We start from the raw sequence: 14002 nt of genomic DNA on the forward strand, positions 1-14002 counted from the left end.
GGATAAAATACTCAGAAAAATATTAAGAATTTTAACTGTCAATTTAAACACAATTTTCCATAAATTATATAAATATATAAAAATCTATTTTGGGTATGTGGTTTCACTGATGGATTATTCTCCTGAAGAAAGAATATTGCAAGGAAAGCTTAAGATATCAAAGAAGACATACTTGGTAATATATTGCTTATCATGGTCAGAATGTATAGGGTATAAAAAGAAGTATGGGAAACATAGATAGGGAGGATAGCGGTTTAAGGCCAGCCCTGTCAAAAACTTAGTAAGACCCCAATCTCACCAAGGAGCCAGGCAGGGTGTTGTGCCCGGGTGATCCTTGACATGTGGGAGACACAGGTAGGATGATCACAGGTGTTTTGCCTCTAGCAAAAAGCAAGACCCTGCCTGGAAAATAACTAGAAGCCAAAAATGGTTGGAGATGTGATTCAAGTGAGAGAGCCCCTTGTCTTGGAAGTTCACAGCTTTGAGTTCAACCTCTGTATTGCCAAAAAACAAAAAAAGGAGTGGAGAGTAATTTGTTAGAATATGATATTAGGCACTGAAAATGATGGTTTGTATCATAAAGGAACACTTTTCAAATAAGAAAAAGTAATGTGATAGATAATACAAAAATATTTATCATGAATGAAAATGTACTTTTTACCGAATAGAGTTTTATTTACTTAACGGTACAATTTTTTATACAAAAACTCAGGAGAATTTGTCTTCTATAACTCTGTTCTTATCAATTTTGAAAGTTTGGATCAGATACTAGATCAATCTATTGAATAAAAAATTGAGAATTAAATTTTCAAGATACAGAAGCTTTGGATCTGTAACTTCCTTTTTTAAATGTCTTTCCTAATTTTTATTTATTGTTTTATTTGTATACCTCTTACAAGTTTATTTATTGCTTATTTTTTCCCTTGCAAATTAAAAATAGTGCCGTTTGGAGACATGTGGGCATACCATATCGTTAACATTTGGAAGGGGGAGACAAATTGTGGATTATCACTTAAACTTGATTAAAACACAATTGTAATGAAGTAAAGCAAAGAAATTGGAGAATCCGTTCTGTTCATCTACCTTACCTTTTGCATTGTACGATCAGTATCTGTATACACGTCTGCACCTCTAAATTAATTTTCGGGTCACCCCTTCACTTTAGGACCTTCCATATTCCCTACTTCCTCTGCGGCTCTTCAACCATCACATCCGGGTCCCCCAGCCCCTTATATTACTTGCCTGCGCAGTTGCCGTGGACCATTAGGATAGCTCACATCGCTGGGCAATGCTAACACAAGAGCAGAAAGCCAGGAGAGGGTAAGGAAGTTCCAAATTTAAGTACGAAAGTGAGTTTGAGTGACAGAAGAGACAACGCAAAGCTAAATCATTTCGTTTAATGAGAAATACCCGAATTTTGATTTTTCTCTCAGGATTTAATTGGAAAATTTTAAATGTACGAGTAAATTGTACATTGTGTATGTGTGTATATATATATATATATATATATACAAATGTGTATATTTAATTAAATATTGTATATGTAATGTATGTAATGGGGATGTGTAAAGCCGTGTGTATGGGAAGGAGCTAGGGTTCCTTATGCTAAAAATACCCTTTATGTAGGGACCCTTAGAAAGTAAAGCCGGCAAAGAACCCGGATTTTGTTCTTGAGTACGGGGATGGGTTTAAAGTTTGTGGAGTCTGGGAAGGGAAAAAAGGTTGAAAACCTTTTTGTTGGAGTGAAAATCAGTCTTATTACTATTTTAACTCCTTACCCCTCCTGTGGTGGTTCACCTTTATTTTTTTTCCTTTGTTATATTTGGACAAGCAGTCTAGTCCTGGATTGATTGTTGGACGTATTGCCGGGAGCCATTTTGTTTCACTTACGCTTTTTTTTTCTTTTCCGGGACAACATAGAGTCACAATAGAAAAACAAAGGCAGGATATTCTGTCACTACAATTAAAAACTTGTCCTGTTACTCCAAGAGCAAAATCCTTACCTGCTTGTCTGAAATAACAAAACTTTAGGTATTTGTTATAATTTCTGTCAGTTACTTTAAACATTGTGGCCGAAGTTTACTTTTGCCTCATAAAGGCTACAATTTTCATTGCTTTTAGCAGTTAGCATTTTAAGTATGTAAACGTTTGGCAAACACAATTTTAAGCTGAGAGTATTACATATGTAATCATGATAAGGGGAAAAACTGGAAAATACGTAGCATTTTGTAAATGAATTTGTACATTTTGTAAAAATAATTGGGTTCAAAAAATGAATTTTTAAAATAACTTTTAACATATTTTTAGGTGAAAACCGACCGCTTTGAAAACTCAGATGACCATAAGTAATTCGTATTGCTTATTTTATATTGCTAAAACAATACATATGAAATGTTTTCACTTTGAAAATATAATTATGTGAGGAATGGATATGTTATTTAGCTTTACTCATTCCACTATAATATTGTGAACCATAAAGATGTATCATTTTTCAATGTAAATTTTTAAAAGTTACAACCTGAATATTCAACTCAAAAGGATTACAATAGTATTTTCCATTTCTTTTTTTTTTTGTGGTACTGGGGCTTGAACTCAGGGCCTTTACTGTTAGTCACTCCACCAGCCCTTTTTTGTGATGGATATTTTCCAGATAGGATCTCATGAACTATTTGCTTGGGCTGGCTTCAAATGACAATCCTCCTTATCTCTCCCTCCTGAGTAGACAGAATTACAGGTATGAGCCACAGGCACAGGGCCCATTTCATTTTACAACCGAGTTTTTTTTTAATCTGATACATATAGAAACCAGAACTTTGGCCTAATATGTCATTGCTACTTTTTGCCTTATGTATTAAAAGGTTTCAGTTTTTAGAAGTAAAAAACATTATCAGTCTATTTACAGTACTTTTCTTGAATTTTAAATGTAGTGTAAAAATTGGAACCATTTGGCCCACTTAACAGCAAAATGATGCAAGTTGTTCAGCCTGGAAAACTCTTCATAGGAGGCCTCAATGCAGAGACCAATGCAAAGTCTATTGAAGCAGTGTTTGGAAAATTTGGACACATACTAGAAGGTAATTGAAGTTAAGAATCAATCTATGTATCGTTCAAAGTAAATATAAACTATAAAAATGTCTTTTTATTGAAACTTTACATGACTAGGACTGTCATTTTCTGGGTTTAACATTTCCTTATTTTTACAAAAGCACTGATGCATGGGATGGGTAAAGTGTTGCCCTAAGCATCTCTTACTACTGAAGATAAAAACAATTAATATGCTGTGGGTGTTGGTGTGAAATGTGGTGAGAAAGGCTAACTGTGAAGTCTTTTACATATAATATTGAGAATACTAATATAATATGAAACAAAATTTTAGATTACATTTAAGATGATTTTTAAATGGTTGATGATAATGCTGTGTTTGTTGTATGAGAGCTTTGTGACAGATTGTTTAAGGACTGACAATTTTGTTGAATGGAAGTTTAACCTTTATGTTTACATAATTTAAAAGTTTACATGTATTACAGTTCTATTGATGAAGCATTGAGAAACGAAGAAGTCTAGAGGCTTTGCTTTTATTACTTTTGAAAGCCCTGCAGATGCTAAGGTAGGAATGGAAAGGTAGGAATCTTTTAATAATAATCTAGATCTGTTCAGCAAGTAACAGTATTTATAGATCTTTCCCATTTTTCTCCAGTGTTGCTTTTTCTTTTGGCAATAATGGGGATTGAACTAAGGGCCTTGTACTTTTTAAGTAGAGCTCTGCATCTTGAGCCCCTTTGTGAGCCCTTTTTGGTTGGTTATTTTTGAGATTAGTATTTCACTTTATGTCCAGACCAGCATGGACCATGATCCTCCTGTTAGTACTTGCACTTGTAGCTGGGATGACAGGCACCCACTACCACTGCACCCAGCCATTGGTTGAGATGTGGTCTTGTGGATTTTTACCCAGAATGGACTTAAACTGAGATCCTCCCAATCTCTGTATACCAAGAAGCAGGGATTCAGGTTTGAGACACCATGCCTGGCCATTTTTCTACAAATTTTAAGTTGGCAAAATGCCATATAACTACAATTATTTACCCATGGTTCTTTTTTGTTACATAATCACTCAAAAATTGTTGGAAGGAGATTGAAACACCATATTAATTAACGTACATTATACTTAATTTTGTTAGTATTCCAGTGTAAATGTGACTAGGTTGTTAGCCTCCAAAAAACTGCTAAACTTTAGAAGAAAACCCCACAAGAATAGTAGAAGAAATAGGATAGTGTTTGCAAAAAAACCCAAAAAGTGCTATTTCAGTTCATGGAAGTAGAAAGACATACAAGAAGGAACAGTTAATTCCTACTTTTACAGGAATAATAGTTTTGATTCAAATTCCAAAAGATATAATGCATTTTATGCTCACTCTATCATATATTTGTTCATTGTTGAATTACCTTCAGCAAGTTTAAACTTTCTTTATTGTGATCCATGGATGCTAATTGCCTTTATTTCTGAAATATAATGTTAAACTCTTGATACATGAGCACAGTATTTTCTTCGTGTTTTACTTTCATGTTAAAGTTTTAAAGAAACTTAACAGTGAGATTTGGCTCACAGTTTCCATTAGGTATAAACACATGAAGAATAATTATTAGTAATCCAATTTCCCTCTAAAGTCTTCAGTTGAACTGATGATTTAATCAGTGCTTAATCACTGAACACTTTTATTATATAGAAAGATCAAGAAATTTTAACTGACTCCTGAATACTGAACCGACATAGCCACTCCAAATCTTCAGAAAACATTTAGGCCAGAAATAGCAAATGAAGCTCCACGGCTGGCCTATATGGCAGTAGATATTGGGAGAATATAAATATTTACCTGCGGTCTTAGTGAGGATTTGGTATGTTTCAAAAGTAATAAGCCAACAGAGTGGGACAGTTACCTGAATTAGGTTTTAAAAATCACTTTGACCTCCAGAAAAAGAAATCAATAGAAATTTATCATGAGATGATTTAGGACATTGACATATTTCTCAGAAATAAAAACAGGAAATACTGTATTAAAGAAGTACTTTGATAATTACACATATGTAAAACAAAAGGTGAAATGAGTCAGGCAGAAAATTCTAAATGAGACCAAGTAAAGATCCTACTTAAAGAAATAAAATTATTAGAACTAGAGTAGGTAGTGAATAGGAAATCATACTGGGGGACTTCTCCTCTCTTAAATTTTAACATACAAATAGTGAAACAGAATGAATAGCATGAGGAATAATTTTGTGTAACTGTCTAAAATTTTATGTATGTAGCAGGTATATAAAGATTAAGATTTATGTATTATAAAATATATCACAGTGAGGTTTTAATTTTACTTTTAAATGTGAGAGACATTTCAAGAAATGGTAGTAATGCACATTTTGGTGCACAGTGGATTGTGAAGCACGTATTCATTTAAGAGGAAAGTGTTTACTTTTGGAAAAACCTAAAACTTGAGTGTTGTTGCAATAAAAATAGGAATATATTGAAGAATTTAAGTTAAATTCGATGGTATTGATGATGTACTTGATCTTTTTAGTGTTTGGATGGAAAAACAAAGTAGAGCAAGCCAAGAAGAAACCATCTTTTGAAAGTCATGGTAGGCACAAACTGCCACCTCTTTCAAGAACTAAAGTCCCCCAAAGAAGTCTGAGGTGTGGAAGAGGAGGAAGTGGTACACCAAGAGGTCGTTCTTCACGTGAAGGGTGCTTGGGTAATATCTTAAGATTCAAGGATGCAAACATAGGATCAAAAACCAGTAAGTTCACATAGTTAGAATTATTTCTGTTTACTTCCCTATAAGAAAAGGTTAATTTTATTGATAATAAAAATTATTTTTAAGTGCTGGAATTACAAGAATGATTGGTTTCTCTTAAATATTTTTAAAATCCTAATCACCTTGCAACAAAATAGTGTAAACTAAATACTGTTGTTGCTAGTAATATTACTTGCCTTTACTCATTCAACAAGTTTTGTGTGGAATTCATTATTATTATTTATTTATTTTTTTTGGTACTGGCTTTTCACTCAGGGCCTTCATCTTGAGCCACTTCACCAGCTCTATTTTTGTGAAGGGTTTTTTCTAGATAGGGTCTCTTAGAACTATTTGTCCGGACTGGCTTCGATCCACGATCCTTCTGATCTCTGCCTCCTGAATAAATAGGATTACAGGTCTGAGCCACCGGTGCCATGCTGGAACTCATTTCTATTGCTCATACTTTTCAGTTTTTCACTTTGAGCCCAGAACTTCAAATGAGTTTCATCGTAAAATATTAACAGAAATTAAAAAGCACAGCAAAAATAAATAAAAGTCATTAACAATGCTCAAAGGTAAAGAAATAAATAATATTGTAGGGTGGCTCATGAAATACTTGTTTTTGGAAATGTGTGTGCAAACCTATTCCTATGTCATTTTGGTTACAATTTGTATATGAGCTTGAGGCTTGAAAATTTGCTTCCTGAGATTATCTAGAACTTCTCAAGAGTGTCTCTGATTCTGGAAGACAATTTAAAAAGTCACTATTTCATTAATACGCATCTTTGTTGTAAGAATGAGAAGGGTGAGTCAGTAAAAACTGGTGTTAATGTACTATTTTCAGAGATGCCATTCTGTACTGGATAGGAAAAGGAATACAGTTTTATTTTTTAGAAGAAACTGTTGAAAATTATTTGAAACTTTTACTTGTAACCACTGTTAAACATTATATCTAATTTTTAAGGGAATTTGTGTCAAATATTTAGCTGTTTTCATAATCAAATTTATAATTCAGTGGATGTAATTTTCTAAAGTAGAATTACAGAGTTGAAGACAATGAAAGTTGCCAATTAATATTCTGCCATATATGAGAATATAATCTTCCTAGGAAATTGGAATATAAATATGTTTCTAGTTATAAAAATTATTTTTCATTATTTAGCATATATTTCTTAAATGCTCTTAAAAGTTAACAGAACTTAAGTCAATTAGTATTATTGTATAAATTGTAAAAAGTGTAAGTCTGTTTTCACATTATACTGACAGTTCAGACTTCTAATGGAAATCTCCTTGAGTTTTGGATGATATTTGGGTGTAGGCTTGTGTATTTGGGGTTTTGTCAGTAGGATGTTTTAAAAAAAGATTGTTTGACACGACACTTACATAAAGAATGCTTAATTCTGTTTCTCCCAATACTTAACTGTTTTCACCTTACCTGGACTTTAACTATAATTAAATTACAAGGTTTAACTCCTACTTTACTCTCCAGTTCTCCCCACACCTCTTTCACACCAATACAAAATGAGTATTTTTGAGTACTTTTCTGAGTTTTACAAACTTACTTTTGAATTACACAAACATAAGTATTTGAATTTTATGATAAAACATACTTTTAAATCTGTCAGTTTTGACAAATACCTTATTCTTAGTACCAAAATATTTTAACAGCAATTTATAAGTATTAACTAAACATTGGCTATTAAAATATTGATACTACTTAACTAAGAATATTGTGTTTTCAATACAGATGATGGTGGATATACTCTTAATCTCAGAAGAAGAAGTCTGCTGTCTTTGAAACACTACATAAAGAAAAGCCGAAGCTGTGGGGGAGAGGCCCAGAGAGAGAATGGAAGGGAGATAGGTTGCTGTGAGGTGCTTAGAGTCCCCAGCAGACTTACTACAGACTTAGCAGGATAAATAAATAACTAAATAGATAGATAAATAGATAAGTGCCCCTGAACTGAGGAATGGATGGCGAAGGCTGGAATGTGACTGTGTTGCTAGGGAGAGGTGAGAAAGGGGAAACCGGAGCATGGGCAAGCAGGCTGCTGATTGGCTGGCGCCCGGAACGCGCAACAGGGCTAGAGCGTGGCAGGTAAGAGTTTCTTCAGTCAGTCGCTGGCCAGCCGGGGCAGCGACTGGGCCTGCTAAGAGTCGCTCTGCCTCGACTGAGGGTCCCAAGGCGGAGCGGTGGCTCTTTGGGCCCCGCCCCGCCCCGTCCCGTCCCCCGGGGTTCCTGCCCGGACCTCCCGGGTCCCGGCTGCTGCGGCCCCAGCGCGGTGCGGCCCCAGAGCCACCGGTGGTGGTTCCCAGCCTGGCTGTGAAGATGGCGGACCGCGCTGTCGCCAGCGCCAACGGCAGCTCATCCTTGCGGGGTACACAGGAACGAATGGGTAAGTGGGCCTGCGGCTCCCGAGGGGACTTGGGCCTTCGAGGGAGGCGGGGTTCCCACTGCCCCCGGGCCAGCTGGAGCAGCATGGCCGGCGTCAGAAAACTTTTCTCTGGAGTCGCCTTGGTCCTCCCTCATCCCGCGGGATTGTCCTGGGATGGGACAGTGGGGAGGTTGGGAGGGGGCGGGAGGGGAAACGGCCGGCCAGCGCTTCCAACGGCCAAACCGCCGATGCCGGTGGCCAAACTGTCCGTGCCAACGGCCAAACTGCCGATGCCAACGGGCGAACCCCCGCGGGCGGGGCTGGAACTCGGGGCCCCGCGTGTGGCCCCGAGTCACGCCAGCTGTTAAAGGGCAACGGACGTTCTGCTGCCCGGGATACCGCGCGCCAGGGCGGAGCTTCCAGGATTGGAAAGTTTGAGGTTTGCCCCAACCTGGGACGGGACGCTGCACCCTCCTTGTCAAGGTTCAGGGAGGATGGAGCAGGGGATGGGGATGCTTTGAAAGGTGACATGAAACTTGGCTCTGTGCTGATCTCCTGATTAGCATGCTGTAGCACTTGACTTCCCCCAAGATGTCACCTTCCTTGGGTCATCTTGCAGGCCCTAGGTTGAACTAAAGGAGAATCAGCACTTCAGAGTGCTTTCTCTTCCACACGTCTCATCGCCAGAGTACCCCCCAGCCCCCACCAAAAAATCTCGTTAATCGTATCAAAGTTTGCAGCCCTTCCTTTAGGAGATTGCGCTGGACACCTGGGCAAGGAAGTATTTCTTGCCCAAGTAAGGAAGATTGTAGCCTGCTTTGAAGACTCTCTCTCCCACCTATGCACTAGAATACATGATTTCTATTGACTTCTGTTGAAATCCTTAGGGACTTTTGCATGTGTAATTGGCAAGGTAGTTTAGATTCACTGAGATTGGGTGGCCATATGTTACTAAAAATAGGAATCAGTTCTCCAAAGAAGGTGTCAGAAGCAAACAAACGGTTCCATAGGGGAAAATCAGTACTCCTGCTTGTAGCTTATTCATCTAGAGAGATAGAGTTTGCAATAAATTGTTGTATTCTTTGTTAATACCTAAGACCTTCTGATCTTAGTTTATTTCAGTGATTGAAATTAACCTGTACTCTTGAATTTACAGCATTTCAAAATAAAAACATAAAAGCCATGCAAAACAAAAAAAGGCTTAACTCAAAACCCTCCTTTACATTCTTGCCTCTCCTTCTACATTCAGAATTGAAAATATCCCATGTTAGACTGGAACAGAACTCCATCTTGATTAAAACTGCCCTCATGGTCTCAGCATTTTCCTGAAGGGGTCAAGAAGACAACCTTTACTAGGTCAGTTTCATCTCCTGTGGAGATCCTGGCTGATGAGTTAAAACAGTGTCCATTTATATGCATATGCATTAATATATACATTAGATATATTCGTGATATAAATGTATGGATATGTTTAGTTATGTTTCCTGTGCACTGGTTGTAGCATACCAAAGAAATGTGCTGGTGGAGTGACTGAAGTGATAGAACACCTGCCTAGCAAGGGTGAGGCCCTGAGGCCCTGAGTTCGAACTCCAGTGCTGCCAAAAAAAAAAAAAAAAAAGAAAAGAAAAGGAATTCCAAAGAAATAGGCTTCTTTCAACAAACACGTTTTTTCCTATTTTTATACAGAACTTTTTTTTCAGTACTGAGGCTTGAACTCAGGGCCTATACCTTGAGCCACTCCACCAGCCGTTTTTTGTGATAGATTTTTTTCAAGATAGGGTCTCACAAACTATTTCCCCGGGCTGATTTCGAACCATGATCCTCCTGATATCTGCCTCCTGAGTGGCTAGGATTGCAGGCGTGAACCACCAGTGCCTAGCCAGAATTGTTTTAAAATACACTTTGAGTATTTCAACCAGATGAGCATAAGAAAGTTTGCTATTGACTTGTCACCTTTCCCTTCTTGTTTTTCTAAATTCACACATGATTTCTCAGCCTAGAATAAATTATGTAAAAAATACTTTGTACACATTCAGGGAAAGCTACTGAGATTGACAGCCAGATTCTCATAGAGTTTAGAGCTGGAGAACCTGTAAGGTTAGAAAATCTTGAACAGCTTCTACAAGTGGAAGGTCTACTGTAATGGCCAGCTGAATATTCTTTCCAAGTTGCATGTCTACTGTAATGGACAGCTATATATATTCTTTCCAAGTGGTCACTCATTGTAGATAGCTGGAAGTGGTAGAAAATTGTCCCCAGTTTTTATTATCAATTCCAAAGACATGCTGAGAGGTCTTCTGGAAGTATCTGTCAGCCTTGTGACTTTGTTGTTATTTTAGACAAAATTCCATGAACTCACCTATTTTTGTGGTTTCCCGATTGCATATTTCTTTGTTTTCCTATTAGTTTCTTTCTTAATGCTTTACTATCTCAACTCAAGTTGCTTTTTATTGTACAACTAAGATGTGGTGCCACTACTTGCTACCTATGTGATCTGAGAAAGATAGGTTTAGCTTCAGTTTTCTCATTGCTTTAAAACCATTAGCAAGGCTATGCCTTTTCTTTTCTCTGTTTCTTCTTTTTGTGGTGCTGAGGATTGAACTGGGCCTTGGCTGGAGTATGCTAAGTGTGCACTTCCCCAACTGAGCTATATCCGCAGCCCTCCAAAAGTTCCATTCTGATGCACAGTGAAGATGGAAGGAGAACCAGTATTTGGACATGTGACCATTCTAGGTAGAAAAATGTCAAGCAAACAAATATAAACTATACCAAAGTGCTAACACACATCTCTTGTAAACAGGCAGAAAAATGATAAAGTTCAATAAAAGTGATGTGTAAGATTAGTAGAGCACATTTTAGGGAAATGTAAGAAAAACTACAGGATAATGCACATGAGAGTTCTTAACTCTTTAATTGAACTCCTTAATTCCATGTATGGCTGCATCTAAAATGCCTCACAATCCTGGGCATCTCTGGGAAGGGCCTGGAGAAGAACACTGAAAAATCTGTTTTATCCTTGTTTAAGAGCATAGGAGATACGCCCCTATGCTATTGCACACAAGTCTGGTTACCACATATTAAGAAAAACTAAATTAACGGTTATGATAGGTAGTTAAAATAATTAAGGAAATGTGTGCTTGTGCGGCAGAGAACTAATGAAGCCTGAGATGTTAGTGGCCACTGAGAAAAGCTATCTGGGACTTATAGGGATAGTTTGACTTCTTCCTTCCCTATTTTAATTCCTTTTATTTCTTGCTCTTGTCTTATTGATCTAGCTAGAAATTCCACAAAACTGTATTGAATTGGAGTGGAGACAGCAGACAGCCCTGTCTCTCAATTCTTTTTAAACATATTTTTATAGTTTTGTCATGTTGCTCTAAAACAGGATTACATATTAATTTCAAGTTATGCCTATGTTAAGGTAATTATAATATCTATACTCTTTTGAGGCCTGAGCTATATTTTAAGTATTGCCCTGACGGTGTGCTGGACATTATTTAACAACAAAATACTTTGATAGAAATGATCATTATCTTCTTCTTGCTGATTGCATAAATTTCAGTAGTTAGGGAATTTAACCATCTTTACATACTTAATAAATTTTGGACCTTAGAGTTGGGTGTGATATCTTATGCCTATAAGCAGTGCTACTCAGGAAGTGGGATCAGGAGGATCATGATCCAAGAGACATCATGTCAAAAACTGAAGTCCTCTTTGAAAAATAACTTCAAAAATGGCTGTGTTTGTCACTTGAGTTTTATAGTGCATGTCTAGCAAGTACAAGTCCCTGAGTTCAAACACCAGTGTTCTCCCCACTTTTGTGAAGCTACCAGTATTTTTGATGGAAGCCTGTTTCTCTATTGTGTTAATGACAATATTCATTATAATGTTTCATAGTCATTAATGCTTCTAATGAAGAGATAATCTATGATTAAATCTTGCTCAAAACAGTGAGGTTAGCCAGGCTCAGAAACCAAAAATCATATGTTCTCCCTCATATGCAGGCTTTAGATCTAGTGCAAATGCAGCAATGCGGTTGGACTTGGGTCACATGATAAGGGGAGAGCACACACAGGAGGTATGAGGACAGGTAAGAAACACAAAACATGATAGGATTTGATGTCCTCACTGCAGAGGAACTACTACAGAAATTTTAAAGCGACAGAAGTCAATATGAGAAGGGGATCAGGAACTAGAAAAAAGGACAGTTAGAGATGAACCAACTTAGAATGTAACACATTTGTACATGGAAGCAATGCTAGGAATCTCTCTGTATAGCTATCCTTATCTCAACTAGCAAAAACTCTTTGTCTTTCTTATCATTGCTTATGTTTTCTCTTCAACAAAATTAGAGATAAGGGCAGAAGAGTTTCTGCCTGGAAGTGTGGGGGCATGGGGGGGAGAGGGAAGGGGCAGAAGATATTGGGGAGAAATGACCCAAACAAGGTATGCACATATGAATAAATGAGAAATAAATAACAAAAATCTTGCTCAAAACACATCTCAGAAAATTATTACCATATGTCTTCATAAAAGTTGGTTTTCTTTAGTAATGAATGTTATGAAAAGACACTTTTTAAAAAAAATTACAGCTCTCCTGTCAATACATTACTGGAAACTGTGGGCAAATTTCAGTTTTGTACATTATGTTCCTTTTGCCCAAAACGTGTGTAATAAAATAAAGGTGCCATATGAGTCACAAAAACTTTGTTGGTAGATAATATATTTAGATAATTCAAATAAGTGGTTGACACTAATATTATTTAGAAAGTAGTGGTATGTAAATATTTTTCTTTTAACCATCAAAATACATCCTCAATCCTACAATATATTAATTCCATGACTGTTTTTCCTATGATATCCTCTGACTGGCTCATGCAATTGTCAATTCATGATAACATACCATTCTATCATTTATAATATAGTTATTACCTTTTCAAAAATCATTAATAAAGGTAATTTCCTTCAAGGAATATTAACTAAAACAAGTCACAAATTTTACCTGTTCAAAATGAAAGAGAAGAGATGATATATACTTACAGAGCCTTACCCAAATTAATGTCTATCTTGTAAGAATGTGGCAAGTATGAGGATAAAATACTCAGAAAAATATTAAGAATTTTAACTGTCAATTTAAACACAATTTTCCATAAATTATATAAATATATAAAAATCTATTTTGGGTATGTGGTTTCACTGATGGATTATTCTCCTGAAGAAAGAATATTGCAAGGAAAGCTTAAGATATCAAAGAAGACATACTTGGTAATATATTGCTTATCATGGTCAGAATGTATAGGGTATAAAAAGAAGTATGGGAAACATAGATAGGGAGGATAGCGGTTTAAGGCCAGCCCTGTCAAAAACTTAGTAAGACCCCAATCTCACCAAGGAGCCAGGCAGGGTGTTGTGCCCGGGTGATCCTTGACATGTGGGAGACACAGGTAGGATGATCACAGGTGTTTTGCCTCTAGCAAAAAGCAAGACCCTGCCTGGAAAATAACTAGAAGCCAAAAATGGTTGGAGATGTGATTCAAGTGAGAGAGCCCCTTGTCTTGGAAGTTCACAGCTTTGAGTTCAACCTCTGTATTGCCAAAAAACAAAAAAAGGAGTGGAGAGTAATTTGTTAGAATATGATATTAGGCACTGAAAATGATGGTTTGTATCATAAAGGAACACTTTTCAAATAAGAAAAAGTAATGTGATAGATAATACAAAAATATTTATCATGAATGAAAATGTACTTTTTACCGAATAGAGTTTTATTTACTTAACGGTACAATTTTTTATACAAAAACTCAGGAGAATTTGTCTTCTATAACTCTGTTCTTATCAATTTTGAAA

The sequence above is a fragment of the Castor canadensis genome, chromosome X (genome assembly GCF_047511655.1).
Source record: "Castor canadensis chromosome X, mCasCan1.hap1v2, whole genome shotgun sequence".
NCBI classification, from domain to species: Eukaryota; Metazoa; Chordata; class Mammalia; order Rodentia; family Castoridae; genus Castor; species Castor canadensis.